At 46.6% G+C, this 12,640-nt stretch overlaps 1 protein-coding gene across 6 annotated transcripts in view; it reads right to left on the bottom strand.

The window, feature by feature from the left end:
- The window catches only part of MARK2 (microtubule affinity regulating kinase 2), a 57,702-nt gene that overhangs the window by 32,861 nt on the left and 12,201 nt on the right, over positions 1-12,640 (bottom strand). The gene's annotated exons all lie outside the window — the stretch shown is intronic.

Raw genomic sequence — 12,640 nt, 5'->3', positions numbered from 1 at the left:
GAGGGCAGCAGCTGAGTTCCCGTGGCGCGCGCTCCAATCTCGGCCCTACAGAGCCAACCAGCCACAGAAGGAACTCTGGGGAACGCGCACATCAGACACACTGGGAGAAGGAGGGGAAACCAACATGGATAGAAGTGAGTTGGTCCCCTGCCAAGAACTCTGAATGGTACTCCTATCAGAACGAGAACATAAGAGGAGGTGGGCAGGTTTACGGTCCCTGGGGAAAGGCAGAAGGGGAAACAGTAAAAGCCAGGCGAGCACAGGAACAAAACTCACTCCCTGGCAGGGGAGGGGACAGCCCAGCCATGTGCAGGGCAGCATCCGTATGCAGTCTGAACCGAAACATGGTCCCATGACGCCTTCCTTTTTTTTTTTTTTTTTTTTTAAAGAAGATTTTGTTTATTTGACAGAGATCACAAGTAGGCAGAGAGGCAGACAGAGAGAGAGAGGGAAGCTGACTCCCTGCCGAGCAGAGAGCCCAATGTGGGACCCAATCCCAGGACCCCAAGATCATGACCTGAGCCGAAGGCAGAGGCTTTAACCCACTGAGCCACCCAGCCTCCCATGACGCCTTTCTGAGGTGGACAGTCCATGCTCTAACCTTGGGTCACTCTTCACATGCTTTGGCAGCTGTGCCCTGAACCCTGCAGTCTGGAGCGTGGTCACCTCTCCAGCCTTGGAAGTTAAGGTCTGCCACTCAAGCAGCTGAGGACAGGCCGGCAGGGGGACTCTCACTGGCTGTGTTGCGCAAGTGACTCTGTGACCAAGGGCAGAGCAGAAGCCACAGATGACGGCCCCTCCCACGGGGAGGAGAGAACGCCTCCTTCGCCAGAGCAGAGCCCAAGGCTGCCACAGAGAGGTGCTGTTGAGCGACAGAACTGTCTGTCCAGAGTGGCAAGAGGGACAGCCACCAGATCCTTCCTCTTTCTCACCCAATGCTACCAGGGGCCTTCCACAGGCTGCCTTTGAAAAGCCGGCCAGGACCTCAGGTGGCAGCAGTGGCCTGAGAGTCACTCCTCTAGGAGAAGAGGGAAATCGGTTCTGAGCGTCCTTAGTCAGCCCGCCCCAAAGCTAAAGCCACAGTCCCCTGACCAGGACGGTAGCCTCAGCTTCCTCTCCACCCAAACCAGCAGGTAAAAAACCAGTCCCGCCCCTCACTCTGCAACATGGGGTGGGGGGCACCAACAGTCACGTCAGCAGGGCGCTGGGCACTGGCAAGAGGAAGAGACGGCTTCACAGGCTCAGCGCTCCTCCAACGCATTTATGTATCTGTGTGCACGTGTGTACGTGTGTAAATGTCTATGTAGAGACATATATGTTTACATATCCATAAAATACCAACGCAATCCATAAAATGGATTTTCAGTCCAGACCCACATGGCTTCTGGATTCTTCCTTCAGCTGCGTAATGAGCTGGCTGGTTCCCTTTCCCTGCCTGCAGTTCCAGCCTGGCCCCTGGCCCTTCCTAGAGTCTCACTCTGGGCTCCAGCCAACAGTGTTCCAATGTAGAATGTTCTCCCCGACCTCCAGGCCTTTGCTACTGCCTCCCACTGCCTGGAACACTTCTCCTCCACCATGCACTCCCATTTTCCTTCCTGGTTAGCCTCGGCTCAGACATCACTTCCAGGAAGCTTTCCCTGCTCCACTCCTCTGACTTCACAAGGTCCCTGACACATATCACTTCAAGCCTCTTGAACAAGGACTTCGTGGCTTGCTGAAGGGCCTACTTCACAACTCTTGGTGGCTGTCTTGTTCAAGACTGAGAGCAGCCTGAGGGAAATTTCCAGGACTTGGGTCATCTCTGTGTCCTCAGTGCCTGGGTACAGTATCCGGCACCTAGCAGGCTCTCTATAAATGTCTTCCTAATTCACGAGGGAAAGTCAGGGTCAGGGTCTTCCTGCTTCTCCCAGAGTCTCCTCACCTGACAGCTCTCAGCACAACTCTGCCTCACGTGAGCCCTCCAACCAGGTCAGGGCTAGAACGCTAGTGCCCGTTGCTCTCAATCCATTCCCCAAGGCCTTCTGGCACCTCTACGGATGGAGTGCCTGGCAGGACTTCAGAATGCATATCCGGTGTGTGGAGCTGGGGCCTGCTGCCCTTCCACTTGTCCTTTCCCAGCCTCCCTTCTGCCATGAGGTCTGTGGGTCAGCGCCTATGCAGGCCTCCTAAGCAGTAGGACTGCCTCTGAAGTGGAAGTGAGGGGGTGTATAGTGCCAAGGTCCCCGAGAGAGATAGAGTGATTCCAGACCTGGTCCCATTCAAACAAGTTCTATGACCTTGAGCAAGCCATTCACCCTCCTGCGCGCCCTGTGTCTCCCCACCTATAAAATGAAGTCTGTCCTGTGTGGGCATGAGGGTTTTCAGGGCCTCTGTGCTCATAAGCCTTCCAGGCTGCCCCTGAGACAGCAGCAGGAAGTGGGCATGGTCTATACATCCTCAAGACCACATCCTGACCTTCCTTGGCTTATATAGGGTCAACCTGCCTGAAAGTCTGGTTCCATACATAATATGCCTCGGACACCAGGCTCACACGTTGAAATATCTCCTCTGCCAAGGGCTGAAAAAATTAAAGTTTACTCAGCTGACTACCCCAGACTTAGAAACATTACAACCCTGAACTCAGGGTGCCCTAGGGAAGGATCCTCTCCCTCCCTAGACTTCATTTAGGCACAATTTATAAGCTCCTCAACCCTCCCAGACTCTCTGCCTACCATAAGCGTGGCTCTAAGGCACAAGGGACAGTTACGGGGACACAGAGTCTATTTCCAGCAGGCCCCAGGGCTCTGCACACTGAGTGTCAGCCGCACCCAGGAGGTGCTCCTCAGCACATGGGCACCTCCTGGCACACTGGCACACCCCGTGACCAAGCCCACCCGCAGCAGGACTCCCCAGCAGCCTAGCTCCTTGGGGAGCTCCTGAGTCTGGAGCTGCCCACCTGACTGCCCTGGGCAGGTGACCCACGAGGACAGACTGGCTTGGCAGAGCCCCAAGGAGCAGTTTCAGTCTCCCTGCCCCGTGCCAGGGAGGGGGGAAGGCGGGTCCCAGCAGACCAGTCCAACAGGTCCTTTTGCCACCACCCTAACACAACTAGCACCTTCTGCACCAGTTCAAAAGCAGGAGATTCAAAAGTCAGGTGGAGCTGTCACACCCTGAGTCACAAGGACCAGGGAATCAAGAAGAAAGGAGAAAATGGTCATCCTCTCATTCCTGCCCTACCCACAACAGTCCTGGAAAACATGGTCCCTGATCTCATAGTTCTTGGGTCAATTCAGAAAAGCAACTCATCATCCCCCGAGATGCTCAAAGAAAAATCTGGGTTCTCATCATCACCAGGCACTGAGGTGGTGTGAAATTAGTTCTTCCTGTGCCATGCTCCTGAGCTTTTCGCCCACTATAAATAACTCCAGTTTCTGATGCAGACCACATGATCTCGCCACCTCTGGACAAAATCCCCAACACTCAGTGTGCCTCTGTTCACCCATCCAAGAGAGAGAAGGATGAGGCCAGCCTAACCAGAAGCAACGACGTAGCCAGAGATGCTGTGTGTCCGAGGCAAGAAGAAAACTCCGCAAAAGGAGGAGGGCTTGCTTTCCGGCCCCGGTCCCTACTTCAGGAAGCCAGACAAGGCTTCCTCGGCAGTGTGTTCTCCCCCTAGGGTTTCCTCTCTGGGTGCTTAACAAAATCCAGTAACGTTAACCTTTCTCCTTACCCTCTCATCCTGAAAAAGTTGTCTCTTTAGTCATCACTACACCTGTTAAAAGACACAAATTAAGACTCATATGTCCAAAAACTGGATAGAGAGGTGTCTGATTTACAAATCAACATGGACACACTCCCTCAAGGCTGGCTATCCGTAAAGAATGCCTATTTCAAAATTTTTCTGCCTTTTTATTTCACGAATAATTGAGACATGCCCATGCATAAAGCACTCCAAAAGACTCTGGGGGAGGAAGGGATACAGAAAAAGATAAAAACAGCCCAGACTTCAAAAGAACTGATTATCTAGCAGGAGAGATAAATAAGCACAAATCATGCAGCCCAATGTGGGACCAAATCGGAACTAGAGTTAACAGTCCACTTATTCCCCCCAATTTACGTCTATGGCTTTTGTTCTTTTTCAGAAGAACCATGGGTGAAGAGATCTGAAAGTCGCAGGTCCCGCTTTCAGCTAGGACCACAGAGTTCTGCCAGGATCTGTATAAACCCTGGGCCTTCAGCGAATGGGAATGCCTGCCCACTGAGTCAACAGTGCTGAGTCGTGGATGACAGCCCGAGATGAAGCCAATCCAGGGAGAACCACTGAAGAGCCAAGCACTGAGCCTTCCTGGTCTCCTCCCCATCTGGAAACTAGGGACAGGCCTAACAGACAAGCAAAGATGGGAAAGAGCTTAAACACAAAGTCAGAACAGGTACTCAGGTCACGGAAATGAAGTCAGAGTAAACTAAGAGAACAAAACTTCTTGGGGAAGTTTGCAAGGGATTCTTAAAGCTCGGCATCTGGAACCCCCACCACAGTGCTGACCCTGCAGAGGGAGCCACATTTATATATTTTTCCTTTTATGTCCCAACTGTTGGTCGTCAAGCCCCATCTCCCCCTTTAACTCCCACTCAATCAGTGCCAGGGCTCAGTGCACACTGATCCCAGTTTTTAAACAGGACCCTTACCTATCGGGCTACCAGCAGTGGCAGAGCTGGCAGTACCAGAGTGGCAGAGCTCTTCTGGAAGGTAGTAGGGAGGAACAAATACTCATTTCTGAAAGTACCTGGAAAGAAATAAAATTCCCTAGACAAACGGAGAAAATTCTATGCCATTAAAAAAGAAAGAAAGAAAGAAAGAAAGAAAGAAAAGAAAAGAAAGAAAGAAAGATGGGGCGCCTGGGTAGCTCAGTGGGTTAAAGCCACTGCCTTCGGCTCAGGTCATGATCCCAGGGTCCTGAGATCAAGCCCCGCATCGGGCTCTCTGCTTAGCAGGGAGCCTGCTTCCTCCTCTCTCTCTCTGCCTGCTTCTCTGCCTACTTGTGATCTCTGTCAAATAAATAAATAAATAAAATCTTAAAAAAAAGAAAAAGGAAAAAGAAAGAAAAAAAAGTCATTTCAGGACCTGGGGATAAGATCAAGGCCCACGTTCTCTTCCATTGTGGAGGAAAACAATTCTGAAGCCAGTTCTAACTTTAAGGTAAAAATAAAAAATTAAGGTAAATGGGAAAAGCTGGTAAGAGGCTTGGTCCAAATCACCTCAAAAGAAAATCACTTCCTGAAATTAAAATTAAAAAAAAAAAAAAAAAAAAAAGTGAGGGGGAATGGGAATTGGGTTTGTTGTTTAAAACCTTTCCTATAGAGTAGGTAGCAGATTAGCTACACAAGACTCTTCTGGAACGGTTTACTGGGAAAAGGGTTATAATGCGGGCATCCTGGAGGCAAAGCCGGGAGCTCAGCACCTACACTCGTATTACTGAGAAAATCCTCACGCCACTGTCAGGACTACGGGGCGCCGCCGGGGTCTGACATGTGTTACTGGGGTGGGTTAAGAGCACAGGTCTGGCAGCTTGCCCTGGCGGCTGTTTCACAAGCAGTTTCTGTGGTTTCAAGAAAGGCAGGGTGTTTGCTTTTAAACACTATCTTAAAAATACACTTCAGAATAGAGTTCAGCCATTCCAAGATAGGAGGGAACGAACAGCAAACCAAATAAAGGAATCTGGTTCTACCAGACAGAGAGGGAGCACACAGAGCGGCAGGGAGGGGAAAGACACATTCACGGCGCACACCAGGACGGCAGGGGAGCCGATGCAGTGCATACCGCCAAGCTAGGAAAGGACACTGAAGTGGCGCTAAAGACAGGAGATTCACCCCCTACTCGGCTCTTCAGCCCTCCAAAATAAACTTACCTGGCTCAAATCTATTTGTTTATTTAGAAACGAAATAAAGCAAAACCACCCCAACAGTTCCGCATCAATGCAAAGGACTGTGGTCTAATCAATTAGCAGCCACACCTCTCCGCCAGCGCAACGTGGTAATTAAGGTAGAGATTCTGCTCCCTGGGAATACAAGTATAGAAGGGCCGAGCCCCTATGGGCCTAACCCATTACGACAGCCTTTTTATTATTAAGAAAACACTGCCATGCACTCTCGAAGGACGCGGTGGCCTGCGTCACTAAAAGACACCTGTGTGCGAACAGCGGCTACCTCCGCTAGCAGATAAAAGTGAACTGGAGGTGGGTGTGGAGAGGGGTGACCCCTCTCCAGGGGGCCCACAGGCTTTGCTTCTCCAGGTAACCTACCTGGAGTTTGGTTTCACCCGGTAACAAAAAGACGGGTTCTACAGTAATTTAGAAATGCACATAACCATGATCTTGGAAAAGTGAAATCGGGTTTGAACGCCAAGTACGACTCTTCCTCTGCAAGGACAATGAGAGGAGCACAGGTGGATAAATGAGGCTTGAAATAAGGGCAGCAGCTTACTGCTTCACCTCGCTCCATGCTGGCATCTTACAACAGCCTTACAATTTTAGAACTTTGCTAATAAAACTCCAAATGCCGAACGGGATCAAGAAAAGGGCACTATTGCGCAGGTAAGACAAGCAAGTAAATCCAATCATAAACTCCTAAACTCAAGTTAATTAAAATTCCATAGAGGGACACAGAACAATGAGTCTTAGACACAACAGCAGAGGTCTGGGAGAGCCGTAAGCATGGCTGTGGGGGGCTGGCTTCGGGAGAGAGCAGGGAACCAAAAGAAAGACTGAACAAAAGCAAACAGGAAGTAGTGGCACATAAAACAAGCAACGGGAGAGAGAGGCCCAGCAGGACGGCCAGAGCTCAGCTCCCAGGACTGAACTGGCAAGAACCGAATGCACACAGTGGCCTGGCACTACCAGCTGCGGTGCTTAGCGCCCTTGGCAGTCACGGCCAAAAGCAAGCAGCTCTGGGCCTCTGTGTCAGTGGCACGTAGAGGGTTGTAAAGGGAGAACGTTATTTTTGTGATAAAACATACAGTTAAGATCCACGCACAAAAGCTTTTTTTTTTTCCTTTTTGGGGGGAAGGGAGGTGTGGGGGAATACCTACAAAAAGAGTTCTAGAATCCCAGCAATTCCCGGGCACTACAGGGTAAGACAGTCAAATCTAGGAATCTAAGCGGTCCCATGCTATGAGGTACTTACTGCTGGTTACCAATTTTAGGTCTCGGGACTCTGGCTTTTTTGAAATGGTCCTTAAAAATCCAGAAGATGAGAAGACACAGAGAGGACAATCAGAAGCCAGGATTAAATAACAAAGTTTTTTAAAAAAGTTTTCCGTAGCTCTTATACGAGCGGTCAAGACCACAAAGGTAAGCCCAGAGAGCCGCATCTCACCCTTGGGCCACAAAGAACAGAAACAATCTGGGGCCAAGGAGGCCATGACCACTCAGAAGCCAACCTGGGAGACAGGTTTTACTCCCCACAGACTAGAAGCAAATCCTAAGGGATCTACCTACCTCCTACTGCGTGGATACAACTGAAGCAGAACCAAAGGGTTCACCACAGTCAAGAAAGTTTTGCTCTTGACACCGACACACACTGGACCGCTCAGGTTTGTAACCTTAAGCAAGCTACTCAACATTTCTGGACCTCTCGTTTCCTCATCTGTAAAACAGGAGGACCTACCATCTCACAAAGATTAAATGAGTTAATCATCGTAAGACAGCTAAACAAGTGTCTGGGATCCATATTGGTTAAGTGTTCAATCCGTATTGGCTATTATGATGTCTATAGCTAAAGCCAGTGGCCTCAGCGGAAACTATGCCCTGTGAGCGAGGATGGGAAGGGGTAGTCAACCCTTCAAGCCCTCAACCGGTTGGTCCCTTCTAGAGCTCCCTAACCACGTGGAAAAGTAATGTACTATAGGGCCATCCAGGAGGCACTGTTACGGAGTCTGGCTTAGCTAACAGAATGAACAAATCTCCTTTGATAGCAAAAGTCTATCTTCCGTACCGACCAGTGGCCGAAGAGAGAGAGAAAAGCACATCAAATTCAATTCTGGAATTGAAATGAAAGCCACATGTGAATCTGAAAAGAAGCAAGCTTTGTGTAAAAAGCAGAGGATTATGGGACTGCTGAGTGATGGGAAATGGAGCTATAATTCTGCAAGTCCATATGCAGACTCAAATTGATATAAGTTGAGCACTTGATTAAACACTGTTTTTTAATGACCCGATGAGAAGTGATTCTGAGCAAATGGGATGAATTTTAAAAGATCCGCCTCAAGCTGGTACAAGTGACAATTAGAGGAGACCCCAAGGTCTACTCCTAGCTGCCCCAAGGGAAGCCTTCCAAAGTCAGGGGGGTCATGGGAATTGGAGAATGAGTACGAGCCAAAGAACAAGGCGGAGAATGCTAAAATACTTCCGAAACTTTGTTATCTACCGCTATTTTACCTGTCCCTTAAAGACTCATCAAGCAAAGATAGTTCGCACCCTGTTACCAAATCTGCTTACCTCTTACAGTAGAAAATAAAGTGTTTCTCCATCAAGTATGGGATTTGGCGGGCATGTTTCATTCAGAAACAGGGCCACCAAAGAGTTAAGCATGGAAGAAATAGGAACAAAGACTGTGGGCTCCGCAGAGGCAGGGGGAACAGACTGCTGGTGCTAGGGCCGCAGTGAGCGACTGCAGCCCACTGGCCTTCAGCTATTATGGGCACCAAGGTTCTTCAAGGATAGAAGCTAAGCAAGCTTTGCTGTTTTCAAATTTGGAATTGACCAATAGCCAACGCAGAAGCTTAAAAAAAAATCTGTCATGATGAAATCCAAGTAAGCCAAATGATCCTTTTAATGGGGAAAAAAAAAGGGCCAATGCTCCGTATTAGAAGGAGGAAAAGAGCCAACTTTGGTCAAAGTCCCTCGGGTCACTAAGAACCAGCTTCCTCAGCTAGAATAACTGCAAACCCAGGCAGCGAGGACCTTCCAGCAGCCCAGCCAGCACTCAGGGAATTGCAAAACAAAGGCTCAGTGTGAGGTCATATCAAGTAGCCAACCAATGGAGGACAGAGATGATCAACCCCATGCTTGTCTACAAAAGATTCTCACACTTCTAGAAACCCTTTACACTCTCTTTACACTCTTAATTACCAAGGACCTCAAAGAGCTTTTGTTTATGTGGGTTATAATGACTGTATTATAATAAAAACTGAGAAAATGTTACACTATTAATTCATTTAAAATATTACTAAGCTCACTACAACTACATGTCCCAATAATTAGATTTTCTAACATCAACTCAAGACATGTCATCAGAGTAAAACCCGTGTTCACATTTTTTTTTAAAGATTTATGTATTTATTTGAGAGCATGCACGCACCCAAGGGGGGGAGGGGCAGAGGGAGGAGGAGAGAATCTCAAGGAGGCTCCCTGCTGAGTAGGTGGGGCTCAATCTCCTGAGGTCAGGAACCGAGCCAAACCAAGACTGAAAACCAAGACTGAAGCGACTGAGCCACCCAGGCACCTCCTGAGTTAACTTTTTAAAGTGGAATTAAAGAGCACCGGGGAGGATCAGTGGGTTAAAGCCTCTGCCTTCGGCTCAGGTCATGATCTCAGGGTCCTAGGATCAAGCCCCACATTGGGCTCTCTGCTCAGCGGGGAGCCTGCCTCCCCCCCTCTCTGCCTGCCTCTCTTCCTACTTGTGATTTCTGTCTGTTAATAAATACATTAAAATCTTAAAAAAAAAAAAAATGGAATTAAAGCTACAACATGGGGCACCTGGGTGGCTCAGTGGGTTAAAGCCTCTGCCTTCGGCTCAGGTCATGATCCCAGGGTCCTAGGAGCCCCGCATCAGGCTCTCTGCTCAGCAGGGAGCCTGCTTCCTCCATATCTCTCTGCCTGCCTCTCAGCCTACTTGTGATCTCCATCTATCAAATAAATAAATAGAATCTAAAAAAAAAAAAAAAAAAAAAAGCTACAACATGCATGAACCTTGAAAGCATTATGTTAAGTGTAAGGAGCCAGACTCAAAAAGACAAATACTGTAGGATTCCACTTACGTGTGGTCCCTAGAGTAGTCAAATTCATAGAGAGTAAAACAGAGGTTGCGAGAGGCTAGGGGAGAGGGAGATGAGAGTTCTTGTTTAATTGATACGGAATTTGTTTGAGATGACAAAAAATTTCTCGAAATGATAAAGACAGTTACATAACACTGTGGATGTACTTAATGCCACTCGACTTAAAAATGATTAAAATGTGAATTTTTTTTAAAGATTTTATTTATTTATTTGACAGAGATTACAAGCAGGCAGAGAGAGAGGAGAAAGCAGGTTCCCCGCGGAGCAGAGAGCCCGATGTGGGGCTCGATCCCAGGACCCTGGGATCATGACCCGAGCCGAAGGCAGAGGCTTTAAACCACTGAGCCACCCAGGCACCCCTAAAAATGATTAAAATGTGAATTTTATGTGTGTCTCACCACGACGAAAAAATGGAATTAGAACATAAGGCCCCGAGAAAATTTCAGGTTACCATAATTGGGGAACATTCTATAAACTAACCAGTATTTTTCAAAATGGTCAATGTCATAAAAGACCTGGCAAGACTAAGAAATGGTCACAGATCTGAGTGGACTACGGAGACATAACAATCAAAACGCAATGTGGGATCCTGAAGTGGGTCCTAGGACAGAAAAAGCACATCAGTGGAAAAACTGATGAAATCTGAACAAGTTCTGCACTGTGGTTAATAGTATTACACCAAGTTATTAATTCTTAGTTTTGATACACGTTCTGTGGTTATCTAAGATGTTAACACAAGGGGACGCAGAGTGAAGAATGTATAGGAACTCTCTTAAATTTAGAAAAGTTTTGCAACTTTTCTAAATTTAACATTATCTCAAAATTTAAAAATAAAAATTACCTGTTTAAAAAACCTCACACGGCCAATGCTCTGTATCTGAAGAAGAAGAAAAAGAACTAACTTTGGTCAAAGTCCTGGATCAGGTCGCTGAGAACCAGTTTCCTCCGCCAGAGTGACAGCAAACCAAGCCGGCAAGCGCCTCTTTGAGGCACAGCCAGGACTAAACAGGGGCTAGGAATTGCAAAATGTTTTTTTATGAAATTACCAAGACACTGACCAACCAAAACCAGGGAGAATTAATCCAAATTTTGTCTACATCTGTGCTTCTTATACTTTTTGGTTTCAGAAATTCTTTGCAACTATTAAAAATAACGGGAGTCCCCCAAAAGTTTTTGTTTATATGCACTATATTAATAGTTACTATATAAGAAATAAAAAAGACTTAACTATGTATCCATCCATTTAAAAGAACATAATACACCACTGCATGTAAACATGAGTTACTTTAAAAAATATATATATATTTATTTATTTGAGAGAGAGAGAGAGAGAGCGCGCCCGTGTGAGTGCACATGCACAGAAAGAGAGGGAGAGAAAGAATTTCAAGCTGACTCTGCACTGAGCGTGGAGCCCAATGTGGGATTTGATCTCACAACCCTGAGATCATGACCTGAGCTGAAACCAAAAGTCAGAAGCTTAACCGACTGAGGCACCCAGGCGCCCCTTAAGTTACTTATTTTAATGAAAAACAGGGCAAAACAAAACAAAACAAAAAAACAAGAGAAAAAAAACATCCAAAAATACCTGTATTTGCCAAATCACAATTTCACACATGCCAAAGGAAGTCCTCCCCATGAACTTATCTCATAATTCAATCAAAACACAATACCAGACAAAAACTCGAAAAACTCCACACTAAAAAACTAGGGGGAAAAATGAGGAACACTTAAAAGAATAAAGAGAATGGGAAAATGGGGAAAAGAAAAAATTTTAAGGAAAAAGAGGGAGGGGGAATAAACCAAAAAGCCACAGATAAAACAACGAAAAACCTTAAGGGGCCAATGCTGTCCGTATTATAAGGAGGAAATAAGTTAGCTTGGGTCAAAGTCTCTGGGGCCCAGACAGGACAATATAGCAGCACGAACTGTAAACAGGGGCTCCTCATGAAGTCACTGCAAGTAACCAACCCAAGACAATCAGCTCAAGTTTTGTCTACAAAGGTTTTTTTCACGTTTTGATCTCCAGAACTCTCTATACTCTTTAATAAATTACTGAGGACTGCAGAAATATTTTGTTTATGGGGGTTACAGCTATCAATAGCTACCCTGTTAGAAACTGAAATGGTAACTTAAAAAATATTTTCATTAATTCACTCAAAACACTAAGCCCACTAGATGTTTATATGGAAAACCTACATTTTTGTGTGAAAAAACTGTGTTTTCTAAAACAAAATTAAATTCATGGCAAAGATTGCATTGTTTCACATTGTTGTACATCTCTTTAATGTCTGGCTTAATGGACGAGAGCCGACTTCTTATATCTGCTTCTGTATTCGATGTGCTTCGATCTGTTGTTCTGGTTTTAAGATATAAAGAGAATCTCCTTTCATACAGACCTGTAGTTGGAAAACGATGTTTAACAGCCTTTCAAAGGCTGAGAATTTATCTTCTTCGACACTAGACCAAAACTCAAAAGCAGTAGTTTGTAAAAGCTAGTTGCGATGTGCAATCTGAAAATTTATCAATGAATTTTTTGTGTCCTTTTATGTTAAAATCCACTGGTTATCTTGTACTTTGTGAGGGGCTGTTTTACCTACTGACAATCTGGGA

The sequence above is a fragment of the Mustela lutreola genome, chromosome 1 (assembly GCF_030435805.1).
Source record: "Mustela lutreola isolate mMusLut2 chromosome 1, mMusLut2.pri, whole genome shotgun sequence".
Classification (NCBI taxonomy): Eukaryota; Metazoa; Chordata; class Mammalia; order Carnivora; family Mustelidae; genus Mustela; species Mustela lutreola.
The sequence above is the reverse complement of the archived record's forward strand: the minus strand, read 5'-3'. Positions and strand labels throughout refer to the sequence as shown.